This window comes from Silurus aristotelis (assembly GCF_946808225.1).
Source record: "Silurus aristotelis genome assembly, chromosome: 18".
Taxonomy (NCBI): domain Eukaryota; kingdom Metazoa; phylum Chordata; class Actinopteri; order Siluriformes; family Siluridae; genus Silurus; species Silurus aristotelis.
The window spans coordinates 13,350,831-13,363,191 of record NC_139591.1 but is presented as its reverse complement, the minus strand read 5'-3'; positions in this window follow the sequence as shown (position 1 = coordinate 13,363,191).

The window sequence follows — 12,361 nt, the reverse complement described above, 5'->3', positions numbered from 1 at the left end:
TGTTTCTCTATTTTTTTTCACCACCAAAATCATAATGTTAGGTGGAATAGTTACCCTACATTCCACCTCATGCCAAATATCTCTGGAATAGGCCCTGGATCCACCACAAATATGTCCAGGATAAAACACATATGGGATGGTTATAATTTGAAGAATGGTCGAATCAATGGAATATCCATTTAATGGAGGTTGCTGCCATCTAAAGAGATTGCCAATAGAGCAAGAAGATTATATTCATGCAAATGAGAAAATAAACAATCAATCAAACAAACAAACAAAAAAATTACGAGGCATCATTAAAACCCACTTCCTGTAGCCCAAATCGCAGTACAGCAACAGTTACTCGTGTTTATATATTATGTAAATGCGGAACAATATAAATTATTTAAATGTGTTAGTAAAGTTGACATGTTCTGCTTTATGGCTTTATTTTATTACCACTTTATCCTGATTCACTAACATGTTGAACAATAGATTTATGAAATGTAGTGTACAGTATTTGTATACTGTTGGTACTATTTAACATAAAGGTATAAAAAATAGTTCTCACACACATCTCTAAATCCAAGACTACTTTGATTTGAATACAAATACAGATAGAGAGCATTGCATGCCTAATGCAAATGTCAGCCATGAGTTTACTAGGACAAGGGGTGTGTGCATGTGTGTATATAGGTTTGATGGTATTTGCAGTTTGCATACCCTGATTTCTACATTGAGATAAAAATGTAGGTATGTCTTTAACGTTTCTAGTTGTCTAATAACCTTTTAGTGAAACTGCCACATAAAGAAATGTACCCAGTATGAAACAAATACAACTTCACAAGAGAACCTGTGTATGCTTAATGGGTACAATGGTTGAATAAAAAATGCTAGAAAGTTTTATCTTGTTTAAGTTATCCGTATTTAAACAATCTAAATTTAGCCTTTTTAATGCTAGTGTGGTAGAACAGACGTCCACAAGGGGGAGGCATTTGCCTGTTGGAATCGTCATTTCTTCTAGTGTGAAATGAGTAAAGCTGAATAATGCTTAAAACTGGTTTAACAAATTGATTCTCACATTGGGTGTCTAAGAAAAAACATTATGTGGATACATATATTTAGCCACAAATGATTAAATGTGATTAGATGTGTGCCAATGTAGCATGGGCCTTTTTTTTTTTTTAAATCAATGGCTTCTTGATAGTCTGGAGAAACCAAACAGCACCATTTTAATATATATTTTTCTTCCTTTTTCGGTATATCTCCACACCTACTCCAATAAACATCGTTATAAACATTAGGGATGATTTACACTGCGAGTTAGTGGGGTCCGCCTCTGGTCCTTACTTGTTCTCTAGTGTACCAAATGCTGACAGAAAAGGTAAATTAATTTATATCAAGTCAGTACAATTTCAAATATTTTGAATATCTCATAATTTATTGTCTATAATATCATCAAAAGATTCAGAAGATCTGGAGAAATCTCTGTGCACAAAGGACAAAAATCCATATTGGATGCTTGTGATCTTTGGTCCCTCAGGTGGCAGTGCATTAAATCAGACATGTTTCTTTAATGAAAATCACTGCATGGGCTCATTAACACCTCCAGAATTTACTGTTTGTGAACACAGTTCGCCATGTCACCTGCAAATGCAAGCTTTATCATGAAGAAATCCAGAAATGCCACTGATCCAGAAATGCCACTGTCTGTAAATGAGTCAAACTCATTTAAAATAGATTAAGGCAGATGAATACAAATTTTAAAAAGAATCCTTCAAACTAAAAAGGTAACAGATCATTTCCTTGTTATCAGTTCTAAAAACAAAAAAAAAAAGTTCTAAAAACTTCTGTAAAGGCACCATCAATGCTGATAGATAGATAGATAGATAGATAGATAGATAGATAGATAGATAGATAGATAGATAGATAGATAGATAGATAGATAGATAGATAGATAGATAGATAGATAGATAGATAGATAGATAGATAGATAGATAGATAGATAGATAGATAGATAGAGTAGTAGAAGAGTCCGGGTGTTGACCATTTATCATTTGAAAACGTTTGGAGCATCATGAAATAAAAAATGCTAGAAAGAAGACTCATGACTGTTGAGCAGGTAGAATCCTGTATCAGACACAAATGGCACATTCCTCTCCCAAAACTGGTCTTCTCAGTATCCAGAGATATACAGACTGCTGTTAAAAAAGAAGGAATGCTACACAGTGATAAACATAGCCCAACTTTTTTCTATTTCAAATTTACCTTCTTTTTTTTCTTAAAATGTTACATTTCCGCAGTTTATACATTTGATATGTATTCTGTGTTCTATTGTGAATAAAATATGGGTTTATGAGATTTGCAAATTGGATTTACATTTTACTCATGAGTCACAACTTTTTTTGTATTGGAGTTGTAATTGTTTACCATGTACATTCATAAATTTTTGCTTTTTATTGTCTTACATGTGTCTTACATGTTCAGGGTTACACGTCAGACTGTCCTGCAATTTTGTTAATTATGTGTTTCCCTTTTATTTTAAATGTAGTCATACCTGGTGTTATGTATCTCTAAATTGTGGTTTATTTTAATGTTGTACCACGTAAGTAAAAGTTTGTCCCTGATGAGCAATGCAGTGGCAAGGAAAAACTCCCCAAAATGGCATGGGGAAGAAACCTTGAGAGAAACCAGACGCAAGAGGGAACTCATCCTCATCTGGGTTTGCAACAAATGTCCATTTATTACAGATAAACATTGTTGAGGTGTGCAGTGATGATGATGATCAGATGCAAACTGTAGTCCTGAGTCAGTGTAGCAGACTGTTAACATTAACTACAGTCCAAATCTAAATCCTCAGATTTCCTGTTCTTTCTCTGTAATTTCATGGATCCCCAGGTTGTTGACGTGAAACAACCCCAGCTGCACAGAGTCGCCTCCAATCGAAGAGAACACCATCCTGAGGCAGACCAAGATGAAGTGGGCAGATCTGAGAGGGGGTGCAGGAAGAGTTGGGAAGAAAGAATTTTACTGTGTTGTAATGGACATGTGCACAAGTTAAAAGCAACCTGTTAAGTTTAATTTCTTTACTTTTTTGAAGTTACATCGAAAAGGAAGCATAAAAGGTACCACATTTAAATCTGACTGACATATTCTAAAACTTTTAAATAACATAACACAACATTTTATGTTGATGTTTTTACAGTAGTGCAATGGGACTGTGGTTAATATAGAAACTTTGACCATAACTGAATATCTGGAAGTCCTACGATGGACTGGTATCATATCCAGAGTGTATTTCCAACTCATATCCAGTGGTCCTGCAACAGGCCCTGAATCATGGCAAAAACTAAAAATCTGTGAGAAAAATAGTAAAACTCTGATTAATAAAACCATGTATTAAAAATTACAATTGATTTGATGATTTTTAGTTTGTACTGATGACTTAAAAGAGCGGTGAAGACATTTAGGTGAATTAGATGACTTATATAGATGAAGTTACAATAAACATTTTAACCCAGTTTACTGTCTTTCTGTAAAGTTTAATCACGCATCCATTAAGACATATTAAACAATTAAATGACCCAATAATGGATGATTTTTTAATGATTAATGATTAATAATTAATGAAGGTATAATAATTTGTTTTCTGAATGAAGTCCAATTAATCTACATAATATGGACCAGAAGACCAAAAACACATATCTGATGACAAAAGAAAGCTCATATCTATTGATAATATTGGAAGCTAAGGCATGGATTTGGACAGGAATCAGATTCATCTGTTCTTCTCTGTACAAAAAGCTTCAGTTGAATGGTCTGTAGTAAAATAAAATTGAATCCATCTATTGTTGCTTGTCTAGAAAAAATAACATACGTGATATCACACGAACTACAAAATAACAAGAGAATAAATATACTTATTCTAAATGATGTGTATTAAAGATTCTAAGACTACATCATAAAATCGTCAGGTCGGATCTTATTTTATACCAAAGTATTGATTTTAAATATTAGGAAAATTTTATAAAGGTGAGCTAAAATAATTTGTAAGTGGTGTAAGGAGACAACAGCAATGTTTAGGATGCAATTATTTCTTATAAAATGAACTAGTAGAGTCCAAAATGCTTTATAAGGTAATAATATTCATGTGTCTATTTAAGACCATGCATGAGTGTTTCCAAAAATCCTATTCACAAACATTCAAAACTACAAAGAAATGTTTCCATTTGTTAAGAAAAGTACCAATTTGTTAAGAAAAAACTAATTTGTTTCCAACAAAAACACAAGAACTACATTAAGTTCTACAAGAAGCCTAAAACAACCTACTGTCCCATTTCCTTTGAGCTTGACATCAGACTCCTCATGCATTTGCATTGTATTATTTGCTGTTCCAAATGAAGAAAAAGTAAATAATATATTTAAAACTCTTTCAGTTTTATACAAAGGTATAGTCTGGAATTGTGTCTTCTTGAAAAAGAAATAATAACTTCAGATAGTATTCATTTTTGATTAATTATTAAATAATGTGTTTAAGATAGATATTTGATTTCTGTACTATTTAGGTCTACATGAAATTAAGACAAGGTCTATAGTACTGTACTTTTACTTTTAGTACTGACTGTAAGTAATAAACTGAAAAATGGGTGGCTTTTTACTAAGAAATGCATTACAAGAAAATGACGATATATTAAGGAGCCACTCATGTAGACATTTTGGACAAAATCTTTTATTGTTTTGAAAGCAAACTTTTATAAAATCACCAGATCTCTCAAGACCAGGATTGCTTTAGGATTGCTTTACATGTTAAACACAATCCTCCAAGGCAAGTAACATTTTTCTTCATTCATCATTCATTGTGTTGTTCTTACACATGTTCAGGATTCCTTTGTTTTAACTCACATTATTCTACTCATATGCTGTTGAATCAGGTGTATTTGCAGTTAAGTTAACTTAACGATCTCTTAAGTGAGCACTGACAGTAAAGTGAGAGTAATGTGGCTATGTTAACCAAGGTTAATTATAACTAGCAGATTCCAAATACACCAAATATATATACTAGTAGGACTCTTCATACAACCAAGGCAGAACATTGGGATGGACTGAGAGATAAAGGTAATAATAACCTGAACAATTCTAGCACTAGAACACTAAACAGAGGACTCAACTAAAATTAACTGTAGTCCTGAGTCAGTGTAGCAGACTGTTGACATTAAGATAGATGTGAAAATATCGCCAACTATACAGAGTGGCCCCCATTCGAAGAGAGCACCATCCAGAGGCAGGCCAAGATGAAACGGGCAGATATAGAGGAGAGGAGGGGTGCAGGAACAGTGGTCACTGGTACCTCAGGAGCAGGTTTAACTTAAATGTGAGTGAGAGAGAGAGAAAGAGAGAGAGAGAAAGAGAAAAGGGGTAACATGGAAAGAAAGATTTGGATTACTAAGTATCCATATTGTTGTAAAAAAATTAACTACACTTTGCAACGACTGTGGCAAAAACTAGCTCTGGCAGCAAAACCATCCAGAAGGTAACACAGACCTGAAAGATCTCTGGATAAGAGACAACCCACCACACCACCGTCAACAAAGCTGAGTGAACGCATGAAAGTGAGCTGACGACAGCATATCCCGGTTCACCGAAATGTTATATCCATGATCCCTCCAGATCTGCTCCTTTACCAATCAAAGGCTTGACTAATATGTTTTACAGCCTCTGAGAGTGTCTTCCCCCTGCTGTAGTCTTTATTATTTGAGGTACCAACAAATAGCCTGCTCCTTTTGATTTAAGTGGGCATGGGGGTTAGTTCACTAGTTTTTCTGCATCCTGTAACAACGTAATATTTCAAGTTTTAGCAATATTTCTATGGTAAAATTAGGCTATCCTGGTTATGTTATTCACACGAGCCTTAAAGAAAAGACTCGGGTCAATAATCACACCAAGGTCTTTGACTGTTGTACACACTGAGACAGAAAGAACATCCAGAGATGATCGAAATGTTTCATTCTAGCTGTATGTGGACCTAGTAAAAGTACTTTCATCTTATCGGAGTTGAGCAGAAGGAAGTTAACAAGCTGCCTAATGTCCTTTACATGCTGCTCAACATTGTTAAGCTGATCTCTCTCATCTAGTTTTACTAAAACATACATTTGTGTATCATCAGCATAGCAATGGAAGCTAATACCATGTTTACATATAATTTCACCCAGAGGCAGCATATATAAAGGGAAAAGCAGTGGGCCTAAGACAGATCCTTGCAGAACACCACTCTTTAGCTCTTATTTGACTTTATTGTCAAATAAGTCAAATAATACCTGACCCAGGAGAGAGCTGTTCCCTTTATTCCAACATTTACTAGTCTAACAAGAAGGAGATTATGATCAACTGTGTCAAAAGCTGCACCGAGGTTGAGCAAAACAAGTAAGGTGACACAACCCTGATCAGAGGCCAACAGGTCATTTACCAGTTTAACCAGCGCTGACTCTGTGCTAAATCCTGACTGATACATTTCGAAAATGTTATTCCTATGTAGGTGTGAGCATAACCGCTGTGCTACAACCTTTTCTAGAATCTTAAAGTAAAAGGAGAGGTTTGATATTGGTCTTTAGTTGGACAGCTGACAAGGGTTCTTAATTAGGGGGTTGATAGGTTTCTTAATTAGGGGTTGATAACTGCCAGTTTGAAAGATTTAGGTACATAACCAGCTAATGAAAGAGTTTATTATTTTTAGAACAGGTTTAATTACTTCTGGAATTATCTGTTTGAAGAAACTAGGAAAGGGTTTTCGAGAATACAAGATGATGATTATGATGAGGAAATAAATGAAATTGTCATTCTTTTGATTAGAAGTAATTTGTAATTCATTCATTCATTCATTTATTTTCTCCCACTTATCCGTAATTCGGGTCACGGGGGCAGCAGTCTAAGCAGACCCCCGCCTTCGACTGCTGCCCAATCCTCACAGCACCGTCCCTTACGGTCCCTCCTGCAGGTAGTGAGCCCACGGGAAGGCGGCCCCACATCACTCCGACGTCACGGACCTTGATATTTCCCTCGTAAGGGACCCCCGGAGCATAGAGGGTTAAGGGCCTTGCTCAAGGGCCCAAGAGTGGCAGCTTACAAAATAGTTTGGATTTATATTAATCATCTGGATTTTTTTGCCTGATCTTTTCAATTTTATTATAGAAAAACTTCATGAAATAATCACTAGCTATTGATGGTGTGCAGGATAGTGCAGCGCTTTTATTCTCTGTTAATTTTGCTAGGATTGTTAATTTTGCTAGGATTATGCAGAACGTTGATTCTAAGCATTCAGTGTCCCAGAAGAACTCTGCGGGGTCAGACGGAGATCAAATTAATGTTGATAACTCGATAATTAATTATTGATGAAACTCGCTTATTTTAACACAACAGGTAGGTGTTGGAAACCCTCGCTTTTACTTGTTTGATAGTTTGATTTGTTTGGTATTTTATTCATGATGATTAATTCAATTAACAACGTGGAAAACTCAACAACAAAGTTAAACCATATGAATTAATGTATGCAATTTATATTAATTACATTTATGTAATTTATATTAATTATTGTCATTTATATTAATTAAATGAAAAGGCAGTTTACTCTCAAGTACCTGTAATACACACTTGGAATATAAGAAATAGGCGCCCTCTAGTGGATATAACAATTATATCACACTTTACCACACTGCATACTTTACAATGCCATTCAAGAATGTGAAAACACCCAGTGTTTCATAGTTATTGAGACATATTCGGGTTCCTCTTGTTTATATGCAACAATTTAATTAAAAGGCAAAAACACACATGAATCGGAAAGTGAATGAAAGGAAGAAAGTTTTGTGAACATATGAGACCAACTTTGACATTTTTGGCTCTAACAGAAGAAGTGCAAGACGTACAACAAGAGAGAAGATGTTAGCAGACTGCTTCACATCCACAATCAAACATTGAGGTGGAAGCTTCATAGTTTGGGGTTGTTTTGCAGCAGGGAAGGATGGAGACTTATTTTGGCTGTATAAAATACTGAACCAACATTGCTACCATTCCATACATCAGCATTATGCATTTAAGTCTGGACTGACTGGCTAATTGAAACCAACTTCACTATAAAACAAGACATATGAAACATATGTCACAGCTCTGTAAGCATTATTTAGAGAAAACATTCGGCTGGAGTGTTATCTTTCATGGAATGGCCTGTCCATTCATCAGACCTAAATTTATTCAACTGAATTGCCAGATCAGAAATAAATATTTAGCAAAGAACAACTATGGCATGTTTTAGACAGGGCGAGGCAAAGTTGAATTAGTTGAATGTTAGTTGAATGTTTGTAGACACTTACTGTCCAAATTCCAAGAGTGTGTAAAGTTGCTATTCATGCTAAGAGAGGATTTTTTAAATGAAAACATTCATTGAATTATTGTTTAAAGTAAATCTTTAACATTAAATTACCTAGGTTTTTGCATATAGCAAAATAAACATGCATGTGTCCATTAAAAACAATAAAATACTAAGTGATAAAGAACTTTTGACAGACACTATACAATGCTGCATATTTATTTATTAATACATACAATACAACCATACAAAGAAGCCACACAAAATTATTCAATCTCCTTTATAGGGAACCATTTTGCCTTTATAAATGAGACTTAAAAACCAATTTGCTCTTAAAGTAAAATTGAGTCAAAATTTCTTTGTCAGATAATTTGTCAGGAATCTGAAAATTACAAAAGTGATTACAAAAGTATTCAAACCTTCAGGATAATATTTTGTATCACCTTGCTTTGCACATTGTTTGGTAGTGATTTTTACCCATTATTCCTGACTGATTTGCTCCGAAATGTTCAGGTTGAATGCTGTCAGAATGGGATTTAGATCTGGACTGTGACTTGGCCACTCTAAAAGATTCACCTTTTTTTTTTTTTTTTACCACTCCTGCACTGCTAAAAGTTTAAGCTCTTTTTGGAGCAGAATGAAACAGATTTTCTTTTAATATCTGCTTGTGTTTTCTTTTTATCTATACATTTTCACTTTTGACAAAAAGAGCCTGTAGGGGTGGTGTTAACTGATTAAAAAACAACATTATAATTAGTATCTTGATTAAAATCTATATTAAGGTTTCTGCAAAGTAACCTTTTAAACATTGTACATTGTTAAAAGTAATGTTTTTTTTTTCTTTATTTAAACAGATAAAGTCTGCCCTAGAATCACAAACAAAACAATCAAACAAATATCTTGGTCTCCACACACCAAGATACACCAAGGGATTTGAATACTTATGCTAGTAGCATGTGTCTACAGTTGTTTATTTATCTTTTTTTATCAGAGAGTGGACTGCTTAGCACATTAACACACATGCATATCTGCAAATGATTATTATTTACATACAGGAAAAACATGTTCGTTTTACATGTAAATTGGGTCTATTAAAATTAAAGAGTTATTAATGTTCAACACAAATTCATTTTAACGGCAACAATTTTATTAACACACGATTAATGCAGCACGTATTTCTGTTTGAGCATTTTTATTAATAATTTAAATAAATAAGTATAAAATAGGTGCAAATATGTTCTTTACTCATATATTAAAGAAATAATAAACTCCACCGAAACCTTTTTTTAAATCACTGAACATTTGTTTTACTGATCAAATCAAATCAAATCTCAAATCAAGCACCAAAATCTGCCGCGATGCACACGTCCGACAATTAAAACCGTCCGTGTGTTAACATAGGAAAAGTTCCGTTTGGTGTCCTGATGATTTACATAATTTAAAACACTAGCATTACTTTAAAACACTTACAAAAAGTGGAGCGGAGGATCCGCTGTGGCGACCCCTAACGGGAGAAGCTGAAAGAAAGTTATTTGTCCCTGCCCATGTTGATTACATTATTAAAAACTTGAAAAGTATTAATTTAAGGTACATTTAGAGCAGATCAAAATGTGCGATTAAGTTACGATTATTTGTGAGTTAACTTATGACAATCATGCGATTAATCATTAAATATTTTAATAGATTAACAGCCCTAATATAAATATATACATAATTTGCTTATCTCCTTCTTCTTCTTCTTCTTTCGGCTGCTCCCATTAGGGGTCGCCACAGCGGATCATCCGTCTCCATACCACCCTGTCCTCTACATCTGCCTCTTTCACACCAACTACCTGCATGTCTTCCCTCACCACATCCATGAACCTCCTCCTTGGCCTTCCTCTTTTCCTCCTACCTGGTGGCTCCATCTTCAGCATTTTTCTACCAATATAATTCATGTCCCTTCTCTGCACATGTCCAAACCATCTCAATCTCACCTCCCTCACCTTGTCACCAAAACATCCTACATGTGCTGTCCCTCTAATAAACTCATTTCTAATCTTGTCCATCCTCGTCACTCCCAACGAAAACCTTAAAATTTTCAGCTCTGCTACCTCCAGCTCCACCTCCTGTCTTTTACTCAATGCCACTGTCTCTAATCCATACAACATCGCAGGTCTCACCACAGTCCTATAAACTTTTCCTTTCATTCTTGCAGATACCCTACTATCACAAATCACTCCTGTCACTCTTCTCCACCCACTCCACCCTGCCTGCACTCTTTTCTTTACTTCTCTAACACACTCTCCATTACTTTGCACTGTTGACCCCAGGTACCTGAACTCCTCCACCTTCTCCACCTCTTCTCCCTGCAACCGCATCACTCCACTGCCCTCCCTCTCATTCACACACATGTACTCTGTCTTACTCCTACTGACTTTCATTCCCCTTCTCTCAAGCGCATATCTCCACCTCTCCAGGCTCTTCTCAACCTGCTCTCTACTCTCACCACAAATCACAATATCATCTGCAAACATCATAGTCCAGGGAGACTCCTGTCTGACCTCGTCCGTCAACCTGTCCATCACCACTGCAAACAGGAAAGGGCTCAGGGCCGATCCTTGATGCAGTCCAACCTTCACCCTGAACCAGTCTGTCGTACCTACTGCACACTTCACTGCCGTCACACTGTCCTCATACATGTCCTGCACCACCCTCACATACTTCTCTGACACACCTGACTTCCTCATACAATACCACAACTCCTCTCTCGGCACCCTGTCGTACGCTTTCTCTAAATCCACAAATACACAATGCAGCTCCTTCTGTCCTTCTCTATACTTCTCCATCAACATCCTCAAAGCAAATAAGGCATCTGTGGTGCTCTTCCTCGGCATGAAACCATACTGTTGCTCACAGATGGTCACTTCTTCTATCAGCCTGGCTTCCACTACTCTTTCCCATAACTTCATGGTGTGACTGATCAACTTAATTCCCCTGTAGTTACTGCAGGTCTGCACATCTCCCTTATGCTTAAAGATCGGTACCAGCACACTCCTTCTCCATTCCTCAGGCATCCTCTCCCCTTCCAGAATCCTGTTAAACAATCTGGTTAAAAACTCCACTGCCATCTCTCCTAAACATCTCCACGCTTCTACCGGTATGTCATCTGGTCCAACCGACTTTCCATTCTTCATCCTCTTAATCGCTGCTCTCACTTCCTCCTTACTAATCCTATCTACATCCTGCTTCACGAACTCCACATCCTCCAACCTTCTCTCTCTCTGATTTTCCTCATTCATCAGCTGCTCAAAATACTCCCTCCATCTTCTCAACACACTCTTCTCATTAGTCAACACATTTCCCTCTCCATCCTTTATTGCTCTAACTTGCAGTGCATCCTTCCCAGCTCGGTCCCTCTGCCTGGCCAATCGGTATAAATCCTTTTCTCCTTCCTTAGTGTCCAACCTCTTATACAGCTCCTCATATGCCTTTTCCTTGGCTTTCGCCACATCCCTTTTTACCTGCTGCCGCATCTCCTTGTACTCCTGCCTACTTTTCTCATCACTCTGTCGATCCCACTTCTGTTTTGCCAACCTCTTTCCCCTAATGCTCTCCTGCACTTCCTCATTCCACCACCACGTCTCCTTGTCTTGCTTTCTATTACCAGATGTCACACCAAGTACTTTTCTAGCTGCCTCCCTCATCACTCCTGCAGTAGTTGCCCAATCATCCGGCACCTCTTCACCACCACCAAGCCCCTGTCTGACCTCTTCCCTGAACCTCACACTACACTCTTCCTCCTTCAGTTTCCACCATCTTATTCTTCTTTCAATCCTTACTTTCCTCCTCTTCTTCTTCGCCTACAAAACCATCCTACAGACCACCATCCGATGCTGTCTAGCTACACTGTCCCCCGCCAACACCTTACAGTCTCCAATCTCCTTCAGGTTGCATCTCCTACACAGAACATAATCCACCTGTGTGCACCTTCCTCCACTCTTATACGTCACCCTATGATCCTCCTTCTTCTTAAAATACGTG